The following is a 27,989-nucleotide window of genomic DNA, read 5'->3' on the forward strand; positions in this document are numbered from 1 at the left end:
TTCAATTTGTTAATTAAGGAAAAGCAGCAGCAACCTTAACATTAAAAATTTTAATTTAAAAAATTTTGTATGCTATTAAAATAATAAAATTAAATGCTTTCTAATAATTGATGTTTTTTGCAATTACTTTTTCCACAGGGGTGTCGTCCGTGACTTCTTAAAAAATTTTAAAAGGGGTCCATTATACCAAAAAGGTTAAGAAACACTGATCTAAACGGTTTGAGAGGGGAATTTATTTTTAAAATTTATTCGAATTCTCAGGAACTATTCGTACGATTTCGCTGTCTTTCGGTATTTTTTCGATTGGTTATTTAAAATTAAATTCTTTAAAAAGATGTAAAAAGTTTGGAAAGCATATATTTAAAAAAATTTTTTTGTCTATTATGAAATAAAATAATTAAAAATAATAAATACTTACTAAAAGCTATTTTTTGTATGGTATTATCTTTTGATAAACGAATTTTATAATTGCGTTTAAAACTTTTCAATTCGCTTAAAAAGTCCTCGCGTGATGGCAAATAATGCAAAAAAGTCTAAATAACATTTAAGTGTCCAAACTTTGGACAGCTCTCCTGACAAAACTATTGGAACCATATTACCCAGATTGCGATTGAGACTACCACCTATATTTTGTGGATCCGAAATCCGAATCCCCCGAAAAAAATTTAAGTTTATTCAGAGAAAGTACGATATGTGTATGCTTTCGTAGCTTAAAATGTTTTCTGCATTAATTAATTAGCATATTAGTATTTACTCCCTCGAACCATTAAGATTGAGTACTAGAACGTGAGGATCCAATCATCAGATAAAAAGTTATTCAAATTAGTTCGGTTCTTTTTTTCGCACTGTAAATTGATGAACCGTTTATTTTAATGGAAGAAAAGATATTTTCTTACTAATTTTTGATATACTACAATTGAAATAAAAAAGCAATTTTGAATTAATTTTTAAAATAAGAATATTAAACGCTTCACAAAATTGCACGTATTCGAAATTTTTTTTCATTTATCATTTTTTTAATAAATATGCGCCGTCGATAAAGTCATGAAAAGTTTAAATTGTTAACAGAAAAAATTCGAGAAAAACTCTTTAGAATAACAAACTGACTCATGCAAACATGAAAAAACATTGCGTAATTATTTCTCATTTTTAATAAGCCTATTTTTTTTTCATTCAAAAATATTTTGGACATGGTTGTAAATGAAATTCTCCAACAAAATTCGTCTCGTAAACGTCGTGAAATAGTGACTATATTTCAAAAATAGTTCGTAGTCACTGCATTTAAAAAAGTAATTGTAGTTAATTACATTTGTAATACAGTAGTCATAGTTGTATGTAGTTAACTACAATAGCAATGCAGTTTTTCAGACTACTGCCAACGCCTCAAAATAGTTCTGTCTGAACAAGTTTCAACCGATTTATGATCTGAAAAGAAAATTTTATTTAACCGCCTTATAATTTTGCCCTTAAAAACAAGATTTCTGGCCGCTGCTTTCAACTGATACGAACCAAAAGGATCAAGTACAGGACTGTGTACCAGCCTTATTAATTAACCTCCTTATGTTAGAACAACAAAAAGTTTCGCTAGATATGGTGGGGAAAAAAAGTTTTAACTCATTTTTAAGCAAACAACCACGTGCTTATATTTTTAGTCAAAAATAGACCATTACTGGAGAATCAGTTTGCCAAATATTTTTATCTCAAAAGCAAAAAAATTGTTGCGGCCAAAACATCTTGTATCCAACTTCTGATAAATTATGATAATTCAGAATTTTGATTTGAAGGAAAATTTAAAACTATTTCACGGTATATTAGCTCATCGAAGAAAATTTTTATTTTGCTCAATTTTTCATCAGTTTACCTTCAGAAGTAAATAACATTTGTAAGAATTTTTAACCGAATTTTTGAACTATAAGTAAGAGAACATATATTTTATAACCGTCGTTGAACAGCCGACCCAATTTCATGGGTTTACGACTACTTACGTTCAACTCCGTAGCCTTGTAATTTTGAACCAATCCAGAAGACAAGGAAACTCCTGGATCAGTACCCCCAGAGGTATTGATTTGTTATGGGAACATGGAGGACTTTGAGACTCGACAGATTTAACGTGCATCAGTCACCATTTACTACACGGGCAGTCTTCGGCCGGCGAGGATCGAACCCACGACCTCTTGGACTTGGGCCCAGCGCCCTACCGACCAGGCTATCCCGGCCAATAGGCGAACTATATTAAAAAAATCGGCATTTGGCATCTGAAAATCTATCTTACTGCAAAAGAAAATCCACACAAACCTGTATGCCAGCTTGTTTTTGCATGCCTACCTTTAACCCTTTCTCTGTTGGTATCGCATCTCGGCCTTTTTGTGGCCGTATGGTAGACTTCTCATGCCATGTGAGGAAGAAAAAAAAATTACATCATTGAAATTGAATTCGTCGCTACCTACTCGATTCTTTAAATCCTGTGATTACTTTTGTATTTCTGAATATTGCTAAGAGATGGCGCAACTAGTCCCACTTTCGTCACAATTTTCGCATTGAGATTTTCCGCCTTGAATTGAAATCAAAATCAATTTGTACTTTCTGCAATTTAGCTTTCATTAATGTTACCGTTGCATGTCAAAATAGTTATGATGTATTCGGAGAGTGAATCCAATGACAGTGAATTTATTATCTCTCTATCCGAAGATGATAGTTCTGAAAAAAGTATTTACAAAAATATTTTTTACCTAAGTTTAATAACTATTTCTTGAAGATCATACACACTTTAAAGCAATAGAGTAATAAATATGTTATCACATTGAATTTTTTATAAAGATAAAACAGGGAAAACTGGAGATCAGTTGTTGGGACGCCAACAATACGTCATGTTAAAAACTGCTTGAGAACAAATGTTTTGCATTTGTGAAGTTAGGATATTAATTTTCAGCAATAAAAAAAATGCTTATTTTAGGTCTGAAATTTGAAAAAAATCCGACAACCAACCACATGCATGCAGCGTAAGTGAAAGATAAACCGATAAGCTATGCTTATGTTTAATGATAATTTATTTTAAATGATTAGCCTATCTTGAAATTTAAAAAAAAAAAATAATTAAGCAAGGCAATCACAGTCCGCTTTTTCAAAACACGTGAAATACTTACTTAAACCATCTCTTTTACAGTCGTTCTATTGAAAGAACTCCCCTCGCCATTCGTCTGGAGCAGAGACGGTGACGAACTATTTCAAGTTGGAGTGTTGGGTCAATATTTAAGATAGGTTTGGTGAGAGAAAGGGAATCAGGGGAGAAAAGCACCCTCTTGTGATAAACTTTTTCTGCTATTTTTCTGGTTTCCATAGCAGTAGACGGCTTTAAACTTAGTCCTAAGGTGATTTTTTAAATAGACAAACTATAAGTTATTGTCTCATTCCTCCCTGTTCTCGTAATCTTTTGCACCTTGCACACATTCGTTTTGTAAAATATAAGTGTCACTATTTTTTGAATAAATTTTTATTGTAATTTATTATTTGAAATGTCGATTACCACGTTTATTCTCTTATAATTTTCTTTGTAATTTTTACAGAACAAGATGTGGCCTTCTTTCCTGATAGAGTTGAGTCCTGATGACGTTGATTCAGGTGTATAATGTGATACACCATAATTCAGGTACGAATTTCATTCTCATGTTCCATTCATTTTAAGATCTCCCAGTGCCGACCAAATATTTAGTTCAATTTTCACTTCTCAATAAGGAATAAAAAATACTAAGAGGTTCCGCCCCCTGCTCGCTAACGCTCGCCAACCCCCGAGAATTGCTACGCAATCCTATGTAGTTCACGCCGTGAACCATGGCTCGCTGCGCTCGCTCGCCAATGAACACAATGTTCTAGCACAAAGACATAGTATATTATCATCAAAGACATAGTATTTTATCATCAAAGACATAGTATTGTACTTATGTAGAAGAATTCTATCAATGTTCTTATTGGCTTTTAAAAAAGTATATTAGCTATTTAGATTATACATGGTGAAAAAATCAAAACATTAGCTAAATGAGAAACATATTAGCAAAATAAGTTATCAAATATTGCAGTTGCTCACCTAAATTCAACTAAATGTGTATAATAAATTAGTTAATGCTAGAAATTCTGAAAGTTTTAGAAAAAAATTTTATTATTTAAAAATATAAACTTTAAACCCTAACTTTTCCTTGTGAGATAATAACCCTCAAAAAGTCTTTCATTTTCAAGAACACAAAAATTTGTTTTATCGCCAAATGAAATATTTTTTGGTGATCAGCATTATTGAAATCAATTTCTATATTAATTAACATTTGTGATAAAGTACATAACATTTTAGAACAAAATAAGGATGTTTTACATACAGTAAATTAAAATGCATGGCTGCTAGCATTACCCGAGAAATACCACGTAGAGGTCGCCATGCTGCATTTCTAATCGGGGAGTTTTGATTTTGACAGTTTCCCTTGCTTACTGCCAATAGAAGTTTCAATTAAATTTTTTCCAAAAAACATTTTTTTCTGCAAAGCTCTAAGAAATTAACACTAAGCATTTAGAATTTCTTTGAAAACGCAATTATAGATTTGGCATCTTGGAGCAATTACTGAAAGGCTGTCAAATGACTTAACTCTTGACAGGCCAACATAAAGTTGTCCGTAACTAAAAACTTGTTTAGTCAATACTAAACTGATTTTCTCAAAAGTCTGACCTTGTGACTTATTTATAGTCATGGAGAAGGCCAGCCTAATTAATTCCTAATTGAGTTTAAATTAAATATTATCATGTTATAAGGGCATGAATCTGAACTGAACAACCTGATAATGCTAACTCTGGTTATTGTTTCCGTTTTTAAAAGCGCTATATGTTGAGCCACCTCATGTGACATTTGCCATGTGACATTTTTATTAGCAATCATTGGTCGATTTTCTAACGTTGCCATTCGGGGAGTTGCAATGAGGCTTTTTTTTGGTGCCGTGTAAGAGAAATATATATATAGATTTTAAGTTTTTATTCTAGTTAGAGTAATACTATTTATGTTTGCTTGTTTTTTGAAGAAAAAAACTCTTAGTGTAACTTATTAATGTTGCTACTTGTCCCTTTTGCTGACTTTTTTTTTCTCTTTCTCAAAACTGCAATTTCCAAACACAGGTTACATACTTTTTTTAAAAACTATTTCTCCTATGAACTTGAATTTTGATGCACACAAATACTTTTCATTTTTATTAATTTAAGAGATGCTTTTTTGCCCAAATGGTTATAGGAAATAACATCATTAAGAAAATGGCGTTGCGACCGTTTCTGACAGTTCCTTTAGTGACCCTTTATAATTACAATTTTCTGGCAATTTATAAAATTTATTAAACAGCAATAAAAATTATAGAAAATTGGTAACTTAAATTTGATCTCCAAAAAGTTTCGTTTGCTTGACCGCTAAAAAATGCCAACAGTTTTTCGCTGATTTTTGACAACAAAAGAAAACTAAATGTTTGAATTTAATATCGAAATCAGAAAATTGACATCCAATAAATGTTTCGTAATTTCTCCACAAAAAAAGGCATAATAATCTTCAAAATAAATTATAGTTAGTTTTCGACGAAAAAGAACAGACATTTAAATTTCGCCTTCAAATTTAAGCCAAGTTTACGACATTGTTAATCCAAATAAAATATTCATTTGTTAAAAACAGTTTTGGATTAAATAAATTTTTAACTATATTTTGGCTTACAAAATAATTCATTTTTACTTTCAAACAGCTCGTTGCTGGAAATTATTAGTACATATTAAACTGCCAAAATTTTTTTATTCTACCCGCAAAATAATATGGCGCAACAAGAGAGAACTATAAAACTTTTTGTCCTTGAAATAACAGTTTGAATTTTGTCTTCAACTGTTAGCCTATAGTAGTAAACCTTTATCCCACCAGAAATGGTGTCTTCAAACTGTTGGTCCATAGTTAGCATTTGTTAGCAGTGTAGCATTTGTCTGTGTATTCTAAAAACACTCCAAGCCAGGTGGATTTTATTAAGGAAACAGTCTTTTATTTAAATAGCTTTTATTGACTTTTTTTAATTTTTTAACTTACTGCAGAGAAGATTGTGCTCCGGAAAAAAATCCGGATTTCCAGATTTTTCTCTAACCGCGATCCCGAAATCCAAGGTCCAAAAGTTTAGAGAAATCAATCACATATATGTATAAAAATTCTTGTATACAATTTTATTTAGAAATATTAGAATTGGAATTTATACTTGGCATCTCTTTCATTTGTAAATATTTTTTCTGGTAGAATAATAAATGTGATTAGTGATAAAAATAAACCTATTCATAATTATTAATTTAAATTATGCTGCATATTATTTATTTAGAATTTCATGTTCTGAAAATATCAGTGATTTAAATTTATAAAACCAATATTTTTTTTGAAAAGCAGCATTAATGATTTTACTCAAGAAATTTTCAGGATTTTTGAGTTGGGCTCACAACTTTTTTGTCCATTGTGTATAGACATATTGCCTATTGTATTCAAATTGAATTTATTGATTATTTATAGTTTTCAATTAATAGTAATTTTTATGATGAAATAATGCATCAGACGTCTACTGCTGCTGCTCACAATAATTCCTGTTAAAATGATACAACAGACGTGACAGAAACAATCAGTATCTTATCTACTACAAGTTGTTTGATACAATGATTTAAAAGATATTTTCATGTCTTCAAATTGCAGAAGTTCAAATTTTATTTTTTTGAAGTAAAACTTCGTTTTTAGAAATAAGTGAATAATTTAAATTTTTATGAATTTATATACATCAAGTACAGTGTGCAAAAAAAATCAAACCACTGTGCATAACTTTTTGTCCAATGATCGGATTTTCTCGTTCTAGGACTCAAACTAAATGTTTCCGAGAGGAGACTTCAAACGTAGTAATTTGTGTGGACGATATTTTAAGTTACGAAATCATAAACAAAAACGTTCTTTCTCTGAATAAACATAACTTTTTTTTAACAGATTTTAATTTCTGACCCTCAAAATATAGGGGGGTGCCGCAATCTTTCCCAATATCAAAATAGATTATTAATAAGATTGCACTTGTTAAAATTTTTACTGTGCGAATAAACTTTAATAATACGGATATTTTTTAATTTTTTCTGAAAGAAATTTCTTCCTAGTTAAAGTTATTTACTTTTTTTAATGGTACTTATTACACAAATAGTTAAAATGTTAGTAATGTATAGTAATCCTTTTTTTGTTGTTGCAATTCATCCCATTTACTTTAAAATCAGCCTAATCATTCTAAATATCAAATCATTAAATCATCAATCAAAATCAACAATTAAAATCAGCTAAATCATTCTAAATATATTACAGTCATGTTTTAATTCGTACTAGTTGTGCTTTACATTGCTCCTGCTTAAGCAAGTATTTTTCATAAATTGTGCTGAATCTTTTTATCAGGAGTTTTCTATAAAAATCTTGGATTTGTTAAAAGTACTAATTAAAATACATTTGGTTGTAAAATTTGAGAAATTGATCATTATAATTTCAAGTAGTTTAAAATTATTGTTCTTAACACTTCTAAAGTTAACATCTGTTTCTCCAATAAACTATCCGATTTTCAAATTATCATATCAAATCATACCATGTAATGTACAGTTCGCCAAAAAAAAGGAAAAAAAAGGTATGACTCTGAATAATTTTCGTTCTAATGATCGGATTTTCACCTAAATGTCTTTTCCTCATCTTTCCTGCCGCCCTTAACATAACAAGTTTAGTTTCCAATCTAATAATTTTAATTATTTCTGTTTCAGGCTATTAAATGTTATGTCCAAATAGATTTAAATTCTGGGGTTAATTGTCACGTTTCGATTGAGCATAAATGAAACATTAACATTCTTGTCTTTTTACAATGAAATAAAAGAGCAATTTCTATTTATGATTTCTAAAAAAAGTATATTAAAACTATTTGCTGAATTACAGCTATAAAATAGTTTGTTATCTAAACATCTCTTGATATATCTTATTTTAGTATTAACCCTTTGCTGTCGTATGTCTACTCTCAGCCACCAACACTTTTTTATCGTTCCAGACGTATGTCTGCTCTCAGCCACCCCAGCAAAGATGTTAGCCACAGCTTAATGGCCAACTACATATAATACGACACTGTGAAGATGTAAAGAGTAAAGATTGTTCTGAATGTCTAAACAGAAAAATTAAAGGCCAAGCTTATTATTTTTGCGACACATGTTCTCGAAAACCAGGGCTTCATATTGGAGACTGCTTTGAAAGATATCACACGATGGAGAACTATAAAATATAATTTATACTCAAAATTAAAACATATTATTGAGTCACATATATCTAAAGTTTACAAAAAGAATTAATAAATTTTATTTTTCCTTCATAATCTTGTATATTATGTATTACTGTTTGTTCAACGGGAAGTAATTCCGACCAGCATGACACCCATGTATAAACTTAATACGACAGTAAAGGGCTAAGAAAATTAATAAAAAAATAAAGTTAGAAAAACAACAATTTTTTATAATTATATTTTAAAAATGAAGCATGGTTTTGAAATCTTTTTACAATTTTCTATTTTTAGTGTTTGCTTTTTCTCAAAGTAAGGCATATCGAGCATTTTCCGGACAAATATAAAAATGTTTTTTTTTTTTTTAAAGGAGAGTTTTTAACTTTAAGCAAGTTTTATCAACATTAACCTTTTTAAGAGGATACTTTCTTAAAGTTTGTGGGCAAGAATAAGTTTGGACATCAAAGTAAAATTGTACGTACATAATGTTCATTCATTTAAAAAACAAAGCAATCTGTTACATATGCATTTACTTTTCATTTCTCAAAAAAACAATAATTTATTTTCATTTTTTGAAAAATTATTAGGAAGATCAGAGAGTAATGTCGTTTTGGTGCATTAAATATTCGTTAGTCTTAAGACTAACGAATGGAATTTAAAAACCAATTTATTTTTTTTCTTCATCCATTTCGATTCATTTTCGTTCCGGCATTGAAATTGTTGTTGCTAACGAGGGTGAATACATCATTGATTCAAAACAAAATCTTGATAACAAATATCAAATGCACCGAAACGACATTACCTTCTGATGTCCCTAATAGTATGCTCAGTAAATAGTCAGTAGTAAATAGTCAGTGTTTAGTATAGAATTTTTGATCAGCAGAATATTTTTAATTTCTTAACAAGATTTAATTCTTAGATAACTGACAATAAGTTTTCTTTTAATAAAAACTTGACAATAATTTAAAAAATAATTTTATTTTAAAGAAAACCTAAATTGAAAAAAAAATACAAAAATTATTAGTTTAATAAGAAAATAATATACGTGGTAGCGTAAAGAAAAAGATTTTGAGAAATGTTAAAGTTCAATTAAATAATTGATAAATAGTTCTGCAAAACACGCGCGGACAGGTAATTAAAAAAAATGTAAGATTAAGGCAATATATAAGATGTTGAGAAGTTTTACGATGCTTAAATATGTTGACTACGTATTCGTATTAATAATTCTAAAATATATACTGAAGAAATTGATAAATATATTATTCCAAATCAATGCATACGTATATATATTATTGAAATTGTATCAGTTATTGAAAAAAACAACTAAAAAACTAAAATTAAAAAGCTGATGAATAATCACATTCTATAAGAAACATGCTCTTATAAAACTCAGCATTCCTTAATATACTATTCTTATTTAATAAAATGTTTTATTCAAATCTCTTTATTAAATTACGAATAAGTTTTTAGACGATTAAAAATGAAACATCGTATTTTATAATTTAAAAAAAAAGGATTAGCAATCGGTTATTAACGAAAAAAATATGAAGTTTTACTCTACGCGCGTAAGTTAAATTTCTCGTAAATTATCTACTTTTAAATATTAATCATCCCTATTTAAATATTTCTTCATCTTCGACAAATTATTTTTTTAAAAACAATTTTAATTTTTCTCCGCTTCTTCTAAAAACGGTTGAAACTTCCGATTTTTTAGAGAAATACGAAGCTTAAAATGTTATAAAAATTATACCTCATAATTCAAATTTTTTTATCCTCAATTAAATAATAAAAAATAATAAGTAATTGTTAAAAATTATTTTTTTATGAAACTATCTTTGAGTAACTCATGAAACTATCTTTGAGTATCTTTTATGAGTGGGTGCATTTTTGTTTTTTTGAAATGATTAATTAATTTTTAAAATATGACTAAAAACGCAAAAAGTGAAATTAACATTAGGGAGTCCGAACTTAGGATCGCTCTCCTGACCAAACTATGGGGACCATATTTTTCAGATTGCGGCTACCCCCTGTATTTTGAAGGTTAAGAATCCAAATACGTAAAAAAATATATATATATTAATTCAGAGAAAGTTACGTTTCTGATTTCGTAACTTAATAGTTGTCATTAAATAATTAGCATATTTGAGCTCACCCCCCAAGAACCATTATGATTGACACTTAGTGCGAGAAAATATGATCGTTAGAAGGAAAGTTATTGAGGGTGATATATTTTTTTGAGCACTGTATCATTTAATTAAAACTATCAAGCTTCTTTTACGTCATCTGGTTTTTTGAAAAATATTTTGTTTTCGTAAAAGGGTGTGTTTTATTTATTTTAGTCGATCTTATTTTAGTGGTTTGAACAAAAAAAACGCACCAGCTTTGTATTATCTTGGCTTAAATCCGGCAACCCTGTTCGTCAGCTCACTAGCTAAAATGTAGTCATGGCAGAAATTGGTTTTACAAATTTTCTATAAACCTACCGTTTAAAAAAGCAGTAACAGGTGTTAACTAATGTTTTATTTGGAATTTTAGAAAGATAAGTAGAACCCAGACTCCCTCCAAGGGGTGTATACGGAGGATTAAAAATTAAAATATTACATTAAATATTTGTTGATTACAGCATAAATTGTAAGATGAAGTAAATGTTAGAATTTTCGAAAACAGAATATTGAATTTTCACTCAAAATCAGGGTTGGCAGGTTTTTGACATGTGACAGTTTTGGACGGTTTAAACAATGGTTTAAACCGTCACGTCAAAAACCTCACTGTCAAAAATGTCGAAAATGTCAAAAACCTATATTCATATGTGAAATTTAATTAATACATAAAATTTATATATTTTTTATAAAGGATAGCGTTTCTAAATATGTTCTAGAAAAAATAAATTTAAAATTTTGAAGAAAACACTTATATTTTGAATAGTAACCAAAATCTTGTACTTTTGAAAGCTCACATCTTTTGTAATATTATGTATTCATTTTCATGTGTTATTGAAAATCTGCAGTGATATTATTAAGAAATTTACTTATAACCAAATTTAGTGTATAGTATAGATTATACTAAAAATTTGACATTTTTAAAGATAAACATTACCAGTTTTGTACATTAGACATCTTTTAAAGAAAAATCTTTTTAATATTCTTTTAAATCTTCTTAATAATCTTTTTAACAAAAGACAATACAAATTTAAGTGCTTTCTGTTAAATACACAGAGTAGTTAGTGTCGATTTACAGTATATTCAGCCTATTCATTTACTATGCTGGAAATTTAGTTTATCCAAATACTTGTGAATTTCATTTTACTGAATACTATATAGTTTTGTTGAATATCTAAATATTCAGCTGTTGAATAATTACTTCTTGCTTTCAAGATATGCATTATTTGTATTCTTAATACAAGTGGGGGAAAAATTAAGAGGTAAAAATTTTTTTAAAATAATAAGTGTAATAATTATAAATAAATATAATAAACAATATGAAATATATTTATCATTATTCCCAAATATAACTACTTTTAAATTCAAATTAACATACTGGATAATAAAGATATTCGGTATAACATTAAAAAATTTTTTCATACACTTGTATCAAGTTTGTATTTATACAACATAACTTGTAAGTTCCTTATAAATATTAGTTATATGTTCCTTATATGTCAAAAATGCATAGTAATAAACTTTTAATTTTCTTAAGTATCAAAAAAAAATTTTTTTTTTCAAAATATAAATATTTAAAGAAATTTTGCAAAATTTTTCTGCACATGCATTTGAATATCAATTTCTGAGATTTTATATCTGTTATTTTACCTTAATTTTAATTAAAAAATATTTTAAAACCTGCTGATTACCTATAGTATAATTAATTTTCAATATAATGCATGGCAACTGTTGGTAGTTTTGAAGTTTATATATTTTCTTGGCAAACTTCAGTTTTTGACATTTTTGACGAGTTTTTGATGGTTTAACCCACTGACGGTTTTGATATTTTAATTTTGACCTCTTCCAAATGGTTGCAATATCTAGAAACTGCGGTTCCTGAAATAGCCACTTGCCTGTTCTAAAACCCCTTGCCAAACGGTAAGAGATAATTCCTCCCCCCTTACAATGGGAAACGGTGGTTTGAAGGGCCATTTTTCTCCTATTATTTACTTGACAGGTGGGGTGGTTTACTTCTTGAGGTGTTGTAATTATAGACTGTCCGCACTATTCACTTTGCTGAGGTCATTTTGAACATGAAATAAATACTTTTGCAGCCTGTTTGAAAATATTTCATATGATCTGTGAGTGAGCATGGAATCTCTTGCGGAAAAAAAAAGAAAAAGAAAAAAGTAAAATCTAGCGTTGCGTTTTAAAATTTGTTTTTATCAATATTTTTCTCTTTATCATATCATTGTCCTTTTTATTACAGTATTTTTTGTCGATAACGTAGAATATTTTATATAGAATACATCAAGATGTATCTAAAAATAATCCGGCATATTATGTAGAAGTGCAAGTGTTTAATTAATTTGGAGTAATCAACTTTCCCATTAATAGTATAAAGACAGAAATATTCTTTGAAGTTGTGCGAAATATTTCAAACAAACCTTTTTTAATAATTCATTTGCATTAAATCGGTTATTTAAAAAATGGCATGGGTATTTTTTTTCTAACTTTTTTTTTTTTTTTAGAATGAAATAATAAGTATTTATTCTAGAGATAAAGTAAATATGGTAATAAAATTTCAGTTTTTATTTTTTCAACAATGCAAAGGTTTATTTAGAAGTTATAAAAATTGTAGTAAAACGAAAATAAAATATCTATTTTAATTATTAAGTCCATTCAACTAAAATTCATTTAATAAAAGTTTAAAATAATGATATCAATTCACGGCTCTCGTTTTTTCTACATTAAATAAATGTTATGACAGATGAATAAAGAGTATAGTTGTTATGCAATTCATTTCCTTTCTGTACAAATCTAAATTTATACCTAAAAACATAGCAAAGCCAATGCTAACTCGATTTAGTAAAATATGTGACTTATGCTCACTTTGAAATTATCTATTTAATTTCTAGATATGATGAAAGTTCGTATGAACACTTAGTAGCAAAATAAAAATTACTAAATATTTAGTTTTTGTTTCTTCAGCTGTTTAGACTTTAACTCTTTTAATTATTAACTTTACATATTTCATGAAACTATATCTCGTTCATTATAACTATTCAATAATACTTTTATATTTACTCCAGCACATTAATTTGTGTAATTTAAGTCCACTTTACCTTAATTGAGTTATTTTATTAGAGTTTGTTACAATCATCAGAAGTTGATGGTATATTTTTATAAATTTACTATCAACACATAATTAGTAGAGACTTTACTTTTAACATTTAGCTCCCTTATTTTCTCTTATATTTTTGTAAATCAGGGAGGGACATCAGATTGACTATATATTATAAATCCCAAAGCTTAGGGAGCAATTAGAGTTGAAAGTTAAATAAGCTTAATTTACATTTCTTAACACATCCCTTTATTTTCTTATAAAAAATAATGCGCAATAATTTATTTGAGATTTTTGTAAAACTTTTTTACTATTACTTGTCCTGAATACTCTATACTAAGAAACCTATTCCAGAACGTTTCTCTATCGTTTTCTACACATTGTTAAAGTTTCCCAGGGTTTCCAAAATTGTACGTTACTGTGATATATAGTTATGAATGAGTAGTTTTTCCATTCATTCAATTTCTAATGTTAGCTGCATGATATCTTCATTTTATTCATTCTAGTCAAGTTCAAAAACTTATTCATAAAAATCCTCGTTATCAGAGTAAATGGTACTGAAATTACAGTGCGCCGAAATGTCTGTATGTAGTAAGATGACAGTACTAAATCTTCCTTCTACTCACTGATACATGTTACTAGTAAACACCTTTCTATTCCTTATCTCGCTCCATACATAAGGTGACAAAAATGATTAAGTACTGCAACTGTACACTCATACAACAGTGCAAATAATACAATACAAATTCACTGTCAAAACATCAAAGGATATTTTTTCCTTCCATATTTTAATTCTCTTGTCTCCCGAAATTCCTTCTCATCGTTTTGCCATAAAATATATCAAATTTGCAATATATGTCAGTAAAAAAAAAAATAGTAAAAGGTGAGTACAGAAACAGATTATATAAAATGACAAAACAATTTATAGAAGTTGAAAATACTTAAAGTAATAATATACTTAATGGGATATCTTCAGTCAACGATGTTAAGATAAGATGTGATTATACTACCTTTTGCTTCATTTTATTCATTAATTTTTTTTAATTTGATTCTTAGTTTCATAGTTTGTATCTTACTTTTATTTTTTATGTTTTGATTGTATCTCTGAAATTTAAGTAACTGAGATTTTAATAATTAAATTTTTTGAAATTTTTAAATTCATTTATAAAATTTTTTTACGTTGGGTAAATTTGTGTAAGTTTAATAACATTCATTTTCAATGATTAAAGCCATAAAAAATACCTGTTTTCGAATTGTACTCACTGTATCCATAATTATACATTCTCTTAAAATAGTAGCTGGAAATGAAAAAAATCTTACATTTGGCTGAAATAAGTTGAAAATGTCCCTAAGAAAAAAAAAATCGAAAATATTATCGCCTTTATTTATCGGAAACTATTTTAATGCTTTCGTTTCATTTTCAGATTTCGTCATTCATTACATAATTTAAGAAATTGTAAAAAAAATCATACTCTAAAATTCGTATATTATTCTATTATTATTAAATTAATTGAGCAATGATGGCTCAGTGGTTTAGGGAACTGAGCTATCATTATGAAGTACTAAGCTTCGCTTTTCGGCTAGCAGCCATCCCAGCTTCAGTTCGATGGGTACTAGCTTGTCAGGGAAGTAAAGGTTGCCTGTGCGTAAGGTAGATCATCCCGTCACAATTATGTCATTGTATGTGGAGCCTTAACTTCAATGAACCTCTGGATCACAGCAGACTGCTGCTGAATACTTGATTTAATTAATTATTATTATTAATAAATAAGTGTTAAAATTAATAAGTATTATAAATATTAAGAGCATATTTTGGGTAAACGAATTCTAAAAATAAGATCTTGTTAGTTTTAAATAATTTATAAAATTATAACAAATTTGTGTACATTACAATTCTTAAAATGTCACATTATTTTTTTTTATTATATATTAAAAATTATAAGCGATTATTTAAAAAAAAATTTTTTTTCTAATGTTATTTCAAGAGTTTGCACAAAAAGTTATAGAACTGCTTATTTCATTTCAAGGGTATGATAAATAAATTTAAACATCAAAAATAACATAACTGAAGGGGGGGGGGTATCTTCAAGAGCAAAATGCGAAAAAACAAATTACGATACATTTCACCTAATATTAGATATGCAGAAACTTTTTGAAACTTCAACGTCACAATATTATTATACTGGTTATTATATAAAATTCCAAGGCAAATATTTATTAACTTTTTCAAAGGCCGTGATAAGTATACTTAACACCACTTTTTAAAGTCCATGGCGAGCTTTTTTTACCACTCTCAATTTAGGTTTCCATTCGTTAACAACTTCAGCTTTCTTGAAGCGCGTTTGAATAAAATTGGAAAACATTTATTAGTTTAAAAAAGCGTATAAAAGTTATAAAATACATATTTCTTTTTAAAGTTAGTAGCATTTATAAAATTTATTTTATAAATAACGAAAAATGAAAGTCAATGAATTCCTAATAGGTCGTGGTAAATATATTTACCTAACCTAAATGAGTTTTTTTTCCTTATATCAATTACTATTTTTTTGTCAATTTCAATTCTAAGAATACTTTAACTTACCTTTACTACAAAAATGGCCCATTAAAGGATTAAAGTAGCAAATTTCCAATGTGTTTGTATAAACTTAATTAGAGCAAATTAAGAGAAATACAAAATCATTTATTTACATCGATTTAAGAAAGAATAAAACATTTATTATTCGACAGTTTATTCGACATCGTATTATTCATCTTATTATTCGATATTATAATACTTTTAAGGTGGTACATTCCCAAGAAAAGTATGAATACCTTTCAAAGGAAATAAAATTTTATTACAAAAATTTTAGAAAATTATTTAAAATATTAATTAATTTATTACATTTCATGTGAAACCTGTGCATATATATAATTTAAATATATACACAAATTTCTGACAAAAAAAGAAAAACCTGAAAGCCCAGCTGTCAGATAATTGACATTTAATAATAATATACTCCCTTTTCTACGTTTAAATACCTTTGCACTACTTATTGATACTGATGAGTTTATGATTTTGATTAAACACTTTTCAGAGATTTCAGGGTGCTATGCTATCAGTTTACAACGTTTACATACCGATCATTCCTACTTAAATCAGCACCAAATTAGTTTCCAAATTCTTTTTCGAAGCTAATTTTGAAAAAAAAGTTGGTGCTAGACAAAATTGCTCTCACTCTGTCAAACAAATCCCATTTTTGTTACGATTCTTCCATAGGTAATCGCATAAAATGATATTTTAGTAAATGAATCGTGAATTCAGTATTAGTATAATTTTACAGTTGTTGTTCTATTAAACTGCATCGAAAGTTATTTATAACTCAACTTTCTGGAAATGTGGCAACTGATTTGGGAGGGAGAGAATATAAAAAAATTTACATACGATCATATGAAAAAAAAAAGCATTTCGAAGTTAAGTGAGATGATGCTAACCAACCAGCAATTACATCCTTAACTAAATCTACTATTGAATCATTAATTCAATAATTAATGCCTTCCTCTAAAACTTGATAATACTTTGAAAGAATAAAAATTGAAACTGAATATTAAATATTAGTTTTTTAATCACTAACAAAAAAATCACAATTTAATATTAAAAAATGCTCCTTCAACCAGCAAAAAAAAAAAAAAAAAAAAAAAAAAAAAAAAAAAAAACAATAACGGGAAAAGCTACTATTATTTACTCGCTAAATACTCTATAAAAAAAAGGAAATCTAACTAAATGGAAAACTATTTAAAGATTTGAAGACAATACTATATGTAAATCATTTATAAGCATTATTTTCAAATATATCATTTTCTTATTTTTCATACATTTAGGTGAATCACTTTTACCGAGATTTATTGCACTATATTTTCAAAATTAAAATCAATCACCTGCACTGAGTCAATTTTAACCTCTTACTTTTTTTAAAATCAATTTTAATCTTTGCGAATTAACATTAGATGAAAATTAGTTCTATTTTGTCATGTAATTCTCTTCCCATACCGATTTCTTTATTTTTTTTCTTTCCTTTTTATACTAAAAAAAAATGTTTCAGTTAAATATATTCGAAAATCCTTTCGCATTTTCTTCGAAAGCAAACTCTATTGTGTATTGAGTATTTCTACCCTTCAGGTGATGGAGTGGACATCAATTAACCATAGCTGAGAAGGGAGTGAATTTCACGCCCATTTCCGCAAGTAAGGGGGAAAGCATTAGCGACTTTTCACGTGCATGGCCGTTTCGCCGGACAAAAATCAAGAGGCTTTTTTTACGTGCAGGACCATCTATAGGGGAAAAATGAAGGGAGGTTTTCTACGTTCACGACCATTTGCGAGCGTAAAAAAAAGTACGACTTTCTACGTGCAGAACCGTCGGTGGGTTAAACCAGTATTATTCCCTTGTCATGTCAAAAACCACTTTTTGACGTCAAAAACCCAACCTTGCTCAAAATGTTAACTTTTTGTAGAAATTTCGTTACTCTACTTTAATCCTTCAAAAAATTTCGTCCGGAAATCCAATAAAAAGATAATACAAAGATGTGTTTGGAAAATAAATTGAACTTATATTAACCCAACTCGAAATGATAAACCATTAAAATTGATAATCCATTGCTTGTTAGCTCACTCCTCTAATAGTTCATTTACCATGAAACAGAAGCTTATGAAAAGAATGCCCTTAACGTTTTTTTCTGGCCAACCTGTCAAACACTGACAAGTATTTATCGGATTTTAAACCACAAATTTTAATTTTTACATCGAATTTTAAGCCCATTGCAGGAAACAGATTACGTTAATCTAGGGATAGATGCAAAAAATTTTGGATTCGCCTTTTCATTTTAACCACTAAAGTCATTTGCAATAAAATGAGTTTTGCAATAAAAAATGAATCAAGTTCATTACCAAAGTTCAAGAAATTATAATGTGCAGTAGGAATTTAAAAAAAATTTATCTATATTTGAAAAAGACAAATTTCTATTTTATTACTAAATTTTTGAACTATGATGGAAATAAGAATATTATAAAATGAGTATAGAAATCATTTACAAGCAAGAAAATGAGCTTCACAGACATATTTCAGAGCCAATTTTTTTTTTACATTTTCGCTGTAATTTTACATACACAAATTATAACATTGAAAAATTTACAGCGATGACACTTAGTTTAATTAAATTTTAGCCAGTTAATTAAATTTGATAAATTTTCGTCAGTTATTCGATTGCTAGTTGTAAATTTGAAATTGGTTAATTGTTTTTAAGATGTTCATCAGAAGGCAATGAACGGTACTTGTTTTTAAACAATATTTATTACAGAATAAAAATAGGTAGGTAACACATAAACTGAAATATCATAGAATAAATATGTAATAAACGTTAGAATGATTTTTTAACGTTGTATAGTGCTGTCCATCACAATGTTGCTAACAGAATCACAGGTCACTCAGAATGCCTATCATTTGTGGCGTGAGTTTGCCCACCTCTGCATTAATCCTTAAAAAAGTTTCATTTGTCTGATAATTTTATGGCAAAAACAAGTTTTAGCCTGACATAAAAATCAAAGTGAACATCGTGTTAAAAAATTAGCCCATTGTAAGAAGTTAATAACCCTACATTTGACCACCAAAAATTTTCTTTCCTATAAAAATTCAATAAAAAGTTATTTAAAAACTGTCGCTAGATAATTTTTGATCATTAAACGAGAAAAGTGAATTTTTCTATCGAATTTAAGCCAATTAGTAAAACTTTATCCCATGAAAAAGTTTCGTATGCTAAACAGCAGAAAAAAATATAAATAAAAAAATATAGCTAAGGCAAATTTTAATACGTTTTTGACAGCGAACTTCAAAAGAATGAATTTTACCACAAAATTTAAATCTATAATTAGCCAAACAAATATTTTGTTCTAAAATAAGAATTACGGCCAAAATAGCGTTTTGTTAAGTTTTAAAAATTCTGAGATTTTTTGGAAGCAAAATTTAAACTTTTACAACGCAGAATTAGTGTGTATGAGGATATCGTGAGCTTATAACAACAGCTTATCAAGCTTTTCATTAGCCAATTTCCTTAATTTTTTTACCACGATAAGAAAGATTCCCTATGTCTCAGTGGATAAAGTACTGAACTGTCTTTGGCAAAAACTTGGGTTCGATGACAGGGCTGATTCTTAAAGCTCATAACAGCTTCAGAGCGATTTCCATGAGATCACCGGGGAAAAAGGCGACCGGTGTGGAATGCTGACTACATTGCCACCATCATGTCATTGGTCCACGAAATAATTAACCTCCACCCCCCCCCCCCCAGCGTATAACAGTTTAGGCTACAGCAGAAATGCCTGCTTTTGACCTGCTTACATGTATTTCGAAGCCATAACAACTTTCATAGCTGATTGAGCTTATTTTTGGACTGAATTTACGAATTTTCTTTGGAATTGTTAGCAGGTGTGAAATTAATCTTATCCGCCAAATATTTTCGTCAGCCCACCCATTAAAAAAAAGTTTCAACAACAAGTTTTAACTGATTTTTGTTCAGGAAAGCAGAGTTTTGATATTTGTCTCAATACGTTTACCGATTCATAACTGGCATCGAACAGCTAATCCATTTTTGAGTTTATGATTCTCAAAGTCCAACTCCATACCCTTGTAATTTTGAAACCATCTCAGAAGGCAGGGAAAGTCCTGGATCAAGTATTGGGATAAAACTAGCCTTTGTGAAGTATTTTCTTGAAGAAGCTAATCAGAAGCGGAAAACAAGGAAAAGAAAAACGCAAAGCATGGAGATAAAGCCTCTCACGCTAAGTCCGACGGCAAGGGAGCTCGAACTCATGATCCATCTGCCTTCGAGGATATTTTTAGTCTGTGAGCGTAGAATTATTTAAGACCAGCCTCCTCTGGGATTTCAACCTTGGGCACCCCTTCAGGACGAGAAGCCATCTGTCTAAATGAATAATCCTACCCATTGAAAGTTTCAAAAAAATGTTTCAAAAATTGTTCCACACACAATTACAAAATCTGCAAACAAACCCATATTTATCGTTAGCTCATGTTCTCCCACAAAATATTTTCGTTAGCTCATCGCTCACACTGAAATTGTGGCCCAAATAAGTTCTACCGAATTTTTGACTTAAATACCACAAGTTTTAATTTTATCTCCAAGTGTCAGACAGTTGTATGAAGTAGTTTATAGACACGTAAAAAAGTATATTATGACTAAAACTAGTTTTTACTTTTTAACAATAGCTAATAGCTTAAATTTTGTCTCCAAACGTATTGTAGAAAAGTTTATCCTCGATAGACTATCTTCTGAAAAGAAAATTATCACTATGTCTACTTTTCCTAATTTTTTGATAGACATTCCCTTTTTTGATAGACATTCCCAGTTAAAAGCTTCTAAACTTTCCATCTGATCGTGATAAACGATATTGGTTTTTCACAAAATTTATTACATGAGATCAATAGGAAACTTAATGCATATTCCTCGATTGAAAAAACGACGAAATATTTTGGAAAACCTTTTACATTTTAATATTGTTCGCTTTTTACTTTGCTTTGGCATGTCATTCGTTGCACGCTTTAATCACCTCTGCGTTAAGTTATTTGAAAGTATTGTTTTCCCAATCTGGAGAAGAAAAAAATTGGCAAAACCATCTCATTTCTGACAATAAAAACCAATTGTTTTTATTGTCAGAATCAATCATGCCCGTTTTAAGACATCGTTAGCCTATATTAAAATATCAGATTTTCGTTAGCTCATCCACCAAACAATATTATGGCCAAAACAAATGTGAGCTAATTTTTGACCTGCAAGTCACAAGTTTGAGCTTGCCCCAAAACCTTGATCCATTCTATGGAATGGTTAGTGAAAAAAAACTTCATTCAAAATAAAAACTGCTGCCGAAACAGCTTTTAGTTAATTATTAAAAAAAATCTGCCACTTTGAAACTTAGTTCGAAATTGCACCACGTAATGTTAACTCGTATGCACTAACTTTTGCACTGCAGTTTCTACTGTGCACTACAGTTTCATACAGCCTGCTGACTTTTTTTGACATGTTTTTGCTGCTTACAGATAATTTTTGAACTAAATTTAAAATTTTTTTATTTCGAAGTGATAGTTTATTGGGACTCCGGTAAAAAAGGTTTCTCAGCCGATTAAAAAAGTTATAAGATTTAAAAAAAGAAACTACGACAAAAACTGATCTTCAGCCAAAAAAATTCAGAAGTTTTGTCCGAAAACATTAGCCTATTGTAAGAAATCGTGAGCTCATGCTCGATCACCGATACTTTTCGTTAGCTATCGTTGAACAGCCAACCGATTTCGGATATACGCCTACTAATGTTCAATTCCGTAACCTTGTAATTTTGAACCCAATCCAGAAGACAAGGAAACTCCTGGATCAAGTATTGGGAGATTTTTTGATGGAACTAACCCTCATTTGCGTTACATGAAGAGGGGAATCATGTAAACCTCCCACGGTTAGCCGGACTGCAAGGGGATTTTTACCCATGATCCGTCAAACACTGAGGATATTTTACGCCAACATCGACTCAACCAGCCATTACTGGGATTCGAATCCGGTTTACCTCATTGATAGGCAAGCTCTCTGTACTCTGAGCCACCACGGTTCCGGTAGAAAAATAGTGGCCAAAACAGATTTTTGTAAACACTTGATAAATCTAAGCATTTTTTTAATTTCAAACATTTAAACCTTATACGCCCAACTAAGGAAATCATTTGCCCACTTAAACTGTACAACTAAACAACATTACTGAAAGTTTATCAAAAAACTGGAGGTTTCAATTATGCCACCGTTATTCCGTACTCAGAAATCATTATTCTAACCCGCTCAAAAAATTCATTCGTCTTAATCATTACGGTTAAGACAAATATTAGCTACTTTTTAAACTGTAAACAAGTTCCAATTTGACCTCCAAACCTTAACCTATAAAAAATCGTTATCCTGCGGGGCACCGACCGAGACTAGGTTACAACCAAAACAAGTAAAATAAACAAAGCTGAATTTTTTCTAGCAAAACAGAAAAAAAAAATCGTTAACCTTTTCACCAAAAAAATATGACCAAGAAAGGTATTATTTTTGACCTAGAAAACACGATTAAAATTTTCCTTTAAACAATAGCCCCTTGTATTTTAATACTTATTCCATCCGCTAAAAAATACAGAAATAGTTTAAAGTTTATTTTTGACCAAGGAACTACGAATTCGAATTTTCCCTGCTAACGTTAAACTTTTATAGGAAATCGTTAAAACACCAAATTTTTTGTTGACCTATCAGACAAAAATCAAAAACTCTAAATCAAAATGATTTGAGAACTTAATCCATCTCTTTTGAGTTACACTCTTTCTTCCTGTTCTTGTGAATATTCGATTTCGTGTGCTTTGAATGCCAATATATTGTATACTGTAATACTTATTATATACTATATATTATTACATATTAAATTTAATTTCTAATTGTTTTTTTAGGCTTATTTTTGCAAGAGAGAAGAGAAAGCCCTAATGGCAACTAAAATGTGACTATTTGCTGCTAAGTTCCATGCGAGGTAACTATGGTTACTATTTTTGCAAAAAAATAACTAAAAAGAAACAATTTTCAGAAAAATAACTTTCAAAAAAGATTAATTTTAAAAAAAAATTTATTACCAAACTAGAAGGTTGTGCCATAATATCTTATTAACAAATTTGTATAAAAAGATCAGATTTTAAAAAATCAATGCCTGGAAAGCAATGGATAAATTTATAAAAAATAAAATGCTCGGAAACAAATTTGAATTTGTATTAAAAGCGCAATATCAGTTTTTGAGCAATATCAAAAAGTGATAATTCAGTTTTTTTATCGAGTGTCGTAATATCATATGTCAGAATCTTGTATTTAAAAAAAACGAAGCAGGACTAAAAAGTGATCAGTAAACAGAGTCGATTTATTAATGAATGCGCAAATTAAAGAGTCAGAATGTGCCTATTTCATAATTCGAATTTCAGGTGTCTTAATCTCATGCAAAAAATATCGCAATGTGAAAAACTTAAAAGGAAATGATCAGAAAACGACTTGGATTCACAACAGAATAGTCGCTAATTAAGCGTGATAGAATGTGATTATTGGAAAATTTAGTCAGGGATTCTCTGCATTCTGGTTTTTCTTTTAACTTGGAATTCAAGTATCGTAATATGTTGAAAATACTGGAGTTTCAAAAAACATGGTCGAAAGAAAAGAGAGATTAAAACAACGTAGGTATACGATCGAAACTTTATTTTCACACATCAATATGTGATCACTCAAATTCGAAATATGCGTTTCGTAATAATATCACATCAAAATATTGGAAATTAAACTAAATCTTGCAGAAATGGCATTTTTTCAGTTGTCAATAAAAATTCTGACAATTTGTTTAAGCACAATTATATTTTAACTTTTACAAATATAATTTAATATCAAAAATATGCACGCGCAGCAAATGTAACTATGGATTAAAAAAGAACTAAAACATAAGCGGATTATTACCCAATATTTTTAAAATTAAAACTAAAGGAAATTTTTTTTTAAAAATAATTATGCTTTTCTAACATCAAAACAATAAAATCTTCGTGATGTTATAAATTCAGTAAAGATTACAGTGTAAATGACTATAACAAGTTTCGACAATTATAAGTAAAATAGCTACAATCAAATTATATATTTTGGTTAGTTTCTTTCCTGTGCAAAAAAAAAAAAATCGATGCTCTGAATATAATAAAGTTTTACAAACATTATGTAATAACAGATAATAAAAAAATGTGCACATAAATACCTACAAAACCTTTTCAAAATTAAACGGATTTGGATTATAAACTTTTAGTCGTTCAGGGTGCAAAAAAAAAAATAAATAAACGAATCATTCTGTTAACTTTTGATCTAAAGATTAGATCTTCACATTCTGTGACTCATTCCTAAAGGCCTGTTTACACGGTCCAATTTCTTGTATCCGAGAAATTGGACGGATTTCTCTGTCCAAGAAATTTGATGATTCGTTGACACTATCCAAGTTCTTGAATGTCGCTGATTGGACGGGAGAAACACTTGCGCATGCGCATTGTTCCTATTCAACATTATGAAATCATACTTATATGACTTTAAAATTACTGAATAAATTCATATAAAATCACAATAACACAAATAAACCGCAACAGATCAATTTATCTGGACTAAAATATATGAAAACAGACAACAAAATGTCATAATTTGCTGCCTGCTTGTTGACGTCACAAAACCTAGGACGGTGATTGGTTAAGGGAGAAAAAACTTGGATGGAAAGTAGAACATGCTCTACTATCGTCCAAGAAGTTGGACCAAGTTCTTGGATGTTTGTTTACACGATCCAAGCTCAAAGCAAAACAAGTTTCCATCAATATCAATCAATCTCTGTCCAAGAAATTGGACCGTCTAAACAGGCCTTAAAAGTTCAAGGGGATGATTTCAAATATGCGACTTCAAAAGTGCAGAGGCGATATTTTAAGTTACGAAATCATACACTAAAACGTACTTTCTCTGAATAAACATGGCATTTTTTCGATGGATTCGAATTACTGAACCCCAGAATGTAAAGGTTAATGGCAATCTGATAAATAGCTCGAGAGCTTTTTAAGCGAATTGAAAACTTTTTGCTCTCAGTTATATTGACAAAAATTGTCTGAAATTAACTGTTAGTAAGTATTTATTATTTTATTTAATAATAGTCAGAAAAAATTTGAAGGTATACTTTTTTTAATCGTTTTAAAAGAAGGTAATATGACATGGAAAAAATACAAAATTTGAGCGAAATTGTTCGAATAGTTTCTGAGAAATCAAATTTTTAATAAATGATTTTTTTTTTTAAAGTAGATTTCTCAAGAATCCTAACACCGTATTTGAACTATATGAATTTAAACCAACCTGCATCACAAGTCTTTTCTTAAAGAAATTTTTTTAATTAATTAAATTTAATTAGTTTTAAAAGTTGTTTTGAAGAAAAAGTGCAATATGAATCATTGGAATATTAGGGGAAAAGAGGGCTTTTTATATCTTTATGAAAATACATTATAAGAATTTGCATGATTCATAATTAAACAAGCTCTGATTTTTCTATGCATAAGATGCTTATTACTTTTTTTTATTCTTAAGATAAAGATAATTATTTAATGAAAAAAAAATTACTGTTATTGTCACTTTAATGATACTTTTTTTGAGAAACTTAACTGTTGTAATGGTTGATTACAAACTACATATTATGGTCTTAATATTACATTGTTACCATATTTCTACAATTATTACTTTCAATTATAAGAGTAGAATTTTTTTTATATAAGCCTGAGCTCCTAACAATTTGCAGTTAGGTCTGTCTTTATTTTTCCAAAAAGTGGTTTGTATTCATTGTTAAATCGCTTCATGGGTTCAAATTAATTATCGAGCGTGGCAGAGGTACCTCCTATTTTTAGTATTTCACAGTTTTGTGGAGACTATTCCCACCATTGGAGGCAAAAATATTCTGTGGAGGGATTTACGCTACAACAACAGGGGATCTATTTGAAATCTATTCAACAGATTCCGAAAATGTTTTTCCAGGAGATTTCACCCCTGATAAAATTCAAGATTTGCTAGCATCTCTTTGCTTGTGGTTGTGGAACATTAAGTAAAATACAAATTTAGTCAGGGATTCTCTGCATTCTGGTTTTTCTTTGAATGCTGTAGAATTTTTTATTTTAAATTCTGCCCTATCTTAAGAATTTTATTTCATATTTTTTTAAGTAAAAAAAAAAAAAAACTCATTTGCGTTGATCGATTTGGCTCTTTTCTGAAATAGTGCGTATATGGCATTCGCCATACTTGCCACACCCTAGATACGTCACTGGAGATGGACTGAAAAGAAACCGATAAGAAGAAGAAAATCATTTTATACATGAAAATGGAATTAAACACAACACTGTCTCCCATCACAGAAACTGTTCAAATTTGCAGTCGACAAAATTAACGTACTCTGTTCAATGCTTGGCCGTCGCACATTGGTGAAAACACCATAGTGTCAGCAACTTCGAATATCCGAGAAGCAAGGTCTTCAGCAGAATCCATAGGACCATCGTAGTAGATGAAGCTCTTCAGATGACACCAGAAGAAAAAGTCCATACATGACAAATCGGGTGAAGGCCAGTTAATTGGGCAGCCACGACCCATATATCTTGCACCCATCCACAATATAATGGGCTGGTGTCCCGTAGTGTTGGAAGCATGTGATGTGTGCTGGAGCACGGTTTAATAGTTCTGTCAACACCTCTTGCATATACAAGAGAATTTCCCTCCAGTCGTGTTGGTAGGTATGATGATCAGATGACTGTGCATGATTCCGCCAAACATTTAGCTCGAAACGTTGATGGAACAAACGTGGGTGCATTGCGTACGGGTTTTCGGTTGCCCACACGATAGTTGTAGGTATCCGAAATACTCTTCCGTGTGAATGTGCATTCGTCAATGAACAACACGTGTGCACAAATTTTTGTGTTCGCAGTCATCTTTAACACTTGTTCTATCAAAACCACGTGATAAAATTGACGACGTGTGTCTGATAATCCGATGCTTCCATGCTCTAAACTCTCAGCGCATGGTAGTGATGTATTCTTTCATTTCGCATGAATCGGGAAACTGCTTGTGACATCGTATGCGTGCTAGATACAGGCCTTTCGCTGATATGATGCAAAATTTCGTCCGATATAAATTGCATTCTTATACACCTGCCACGTCCGATATCTTGCGTGCAACTTGAAAAAGAATTTGTTGGTTCAGTCGTTGAAATATTCTTGCATCAGGGACTGTCATGTTGGAAAACGCTCTCGGTGCCATCTTTGAGCTTCCCTTGCATTGTCGTATGTAGTTCCATGCTATGCATCTCCACCTTCTCCTCTGACTTGAGTACGTATTCTTCTGAATCCACAGAGCAAATAAAAGCAGTTACTGTGAACAGCAATCGCTGTTAGGTTCTCTCGTTGCTGCTTGCGTTTGGACCATGGATTGTAAGGTGATTTATGGTTGTTTAGGTGCGTTCTATCATTCCCTAACATATGTTCCATGCGTTTTTGGACCTGTACATGATCAGGATTGAAGAGCATGTGGAGGGGAATTTTCTTATATCGAATAAGCGCTTTTCAAACTTATCCAATAATGAACCCAATTAACTCTTTATTATATTTTTTTTTAACTTGTGTGTTACTTTTATTATTCAAGGCAACTATTATATGCAGAGAGTGTCACAATTTTATCCAGTGTTTGGAAGATTTATAGCAAACAAAATACTATCAATGCATCTACAAATTTTACTTTCACTTGATAAAGAAACTTTTTTTTCTTCCAAAAACGTTCCATATGTGAATCTTTGATGCGG

The 27,989-nt window shown here is 29.6% G+C and overlaps 1 long non-coding RNA gene across 8 annotated transcripts in view; it reads left to right on the forward strand.

Annotated features, from left to right (window-relative positions):
* Positions 1-27,989, forward strand: part of LOC139424883 (uncharacterized) — a 180,160-nt gene that overhangs the window by 128,493 nt on the left and 23,678 nt on the right. For all 8 annotated transcript variants that reach the window (XR_015434258.1, XR_015434262.1, XR_015434263.1 and 5 more), the window contains 2 exons: positions 3,564-3,646; positions 23,071-23,147. This is a non-coding gene — a long non-coding RNA (uncharacterized LOC139424883). The remainder of the gene's footprint in view (positions 1-3,563; positions 3,647-23,070; positions 23,148-27,989) is intronic.

The sequence above is a fragment of the Parasteatoda tepidariorum genome, chromosome 5, assembly GCF_982258835.1.
Source record: "Parasteatoda tepidariorum strain Cologne lab strain chromosome 5, Ptep-v5.0, whole genome shotgun sequence".
NCBI lineage: Eukaryota > Metazoa > Arthropoda > Arachnida > Araneae > Theridiidae > Parasteatoda > Parasteatoda tepidariorum.